This window comes from Montipora foliosa, chromosome 3 (assembly GCF_036669935.1).
Source record: "Montipora foliosa isolate CH-2021 chromosome 3, ASM3666993v2, whole genome shotgun sequence".
Lineage (NCBI taxonomy): Eukaryota > Metazoa > Cnidaria > Anthozoa > Scleractinia > Acroporidae > Montipora > Montipora foliosa.
Genome location: NC_090871.1, coordinates 22,389,941 through 22,392,440, shown reverse-complemented (window position 1 = coordinate 22,392,440; position 2,500 = coordinate 22,389,941).

The following is a 2,500-nucleotide window of genomic DNA, read 5'->3' as shown; positions in this document are numbered from 1 at the left end:
TTATAAACCTTGAAAGAAAAAAACAAACTAACAAAAACAGAAACCCGGTGTCTTGCCGTCATTTTGGCAGTAACGCGCAGAGTATTAACTTGGTCACAGGTGACCGCTGAAATCGATGTCACTTCAAGTTCGATTTTGCGATTTATTTGTGCAGCCAAAAGTACTTTAAAAAATTGAACGTAGCAAAAATCTCCCAAAATGTTTTTCGTTGATGGTAACTGTTTATATTCGCGGCACGAAATTTGTGTTGCTGTAATGTCGCAAATTTTGTTGCCGATGGCAATCGTCCTTTTAATTCTCGATCGACACTTCCTAAAAACTTCCTTCTGCTCTTCCTAAAAACTGTGTATCAATATTTTTTTCATTTTTGTTTTAGAATAGAATGTTCGGTGCTACGCTTCTGAGAGCAAGTCGTATATTTAAAGGTCGCCCATCCAGATACTAACCCCGCCGGACAGAGTTTGACTTCAGTGAACTTATGTCATGGAAAGCTGTCAGCAGCGCAGAGTAAACGCTTAAACTTGCTGTGAAAAAGAAGTTGATGCGAACTTCATGTCTCCGTCGAAGCCGATATTTCTCGATTCCCTTCTATTTTCTTCAATCTTTCTGGGTTTAGTATTTTACTAGTAACTACATGTATTCTCAGGGGCTATTTACCAAAGACATCGACCAAAGCACTATAATGATTTACGATACCAAAGCAATATTGTACGCTATTAGAGCTACATATTACGCAAGGACAACTTGAATCTCCTGGAAAACAAAACGCAGCTCAGTTGACAGTTATGGAATAAAGCACTGTGTCACGTTACTGCACTAACACATGTACACAATGCGTGCCTATTTTTTACGTGTCGTTTGCTGCAAATAGTTTTGGGAATCTGTTGGTTTGTAGTGTACGCTAGTAGACAAACCGTTGCCGTTGACTGGAAGTTTAATGTCGAGGAAAGCTATTGAATTTTCGGAAATTTCCCAGGTGTATTTTGGAGCCGGGTGGAAAGAATTGACTGAAGTAATTAATTGGCTGAGTTCCTCTCCGCTGGATGAAGTAGAACCGCCGCAGTCATCGATGAAACGTTTGTAAAGATCAGGTTTGGTCCGTTGTAGATAAAGAAAAATCCATTTTCGATATAACCTACGAAAAGGTTGGCGTAGCTGGGTTCCATTTTGCTTCCCATTGCAACGCTGTTGATTTGTTTGCAGTCATTGTCGCCAAATGAAAAACAGTTGAGTGTGAGGACCAGTTCAGCCAGACGAAGTAAGGTTTCCGAGTTCGGTTTTCTAACAGGTTGATGGTTCAAAAAATATCTAAGTGCTTGGATGCCTTCATTGTTGGGGATTACGGGGTATGAAGATGTTATGTCCGCAGTGAAAATGATTTTGTTCTCTCCCGAAAAATTAAAAGTACGGACAATTTGAAGTGCATGTATAAACTCAAACAGCGGTGATAAACATTGTATTCCAACGCATTTTTATAAAACTTAACGTTTCGTATGCTAGTCAACACAAATGTTCAAAAGTGACCGTTACAATTTTTAAAAAACTATATATATATCGTAAACAATAGGGGTCTGGAACCTAGACTGAGAAAAATGATCTGCAGCAGTACGTGTCTGGACATAATGAAAAGTAATAGCTAAAACAGCAATAACTTCTCACTACTAATATTGACATTAAGGGAAGGCTTTAGCTCTTGAATGAACAAAGTCTCTTTAATTTTGCAGTGAAAGTCAGTTTTTCCGGACGCTAAAATATCGAAGTGATCCCATTTAATGTCGTGGCCAGTGGTTTTCACATGATCAGCAATGGCTGATGAATGGTCACTTTTAGCTAGGGCCTTGAAATGGTCTGTTTTTCTGTCGTGGAGTCTTAGTTTTGTTTTGCCAATGTAGAATTCATCGCATTTCCAGCAGACAGCTTATAGACGACCTTGGACCTCGGAGATCGGTTCAAGCGATCTTTGTATGGAAAAAAGGAGTTGATGCGGCGTGTGTTTTGGAATATGATCGTGAGATTGACGAAAGAGTAGAAATTGTATACGCAGGATTTCAGACGTTTCGTGACTTGGTTAGTGTGAAGACCTAAGTAGGGTAACACGATTAAGATATCTTTTTTGGGTAAGATTCCATTTTTAGACATCCTTCTCAAACGCTGCCCTGAGAGCACGTTCTCTACATCTGTCTACCGGAAGAAGACATTCACAGGCCTTTACACCAAGTGGGATTCTTTCACACCTCGCAAGTACAAAATCAACCTCATCCGCACTCTCACCTATCGATGCTTCCGAATTTGCTCCTCGCCATCTTTATTTCAGGCAGCTATTAAAGATCTGAGAAAGCTCCTGTTGCAAAATGGTTACCCTCAATTGCAAGGCGTTATCACGTTCAACATTAACTATGTATTGAACAAAAATAAAAACAAATCAAATAACCCTGTTCAAGCTACAGTCCCCAAAAAAGATATCTTAGTCGTGTTACCCTTCTTAGGTCTTCACAGTAAC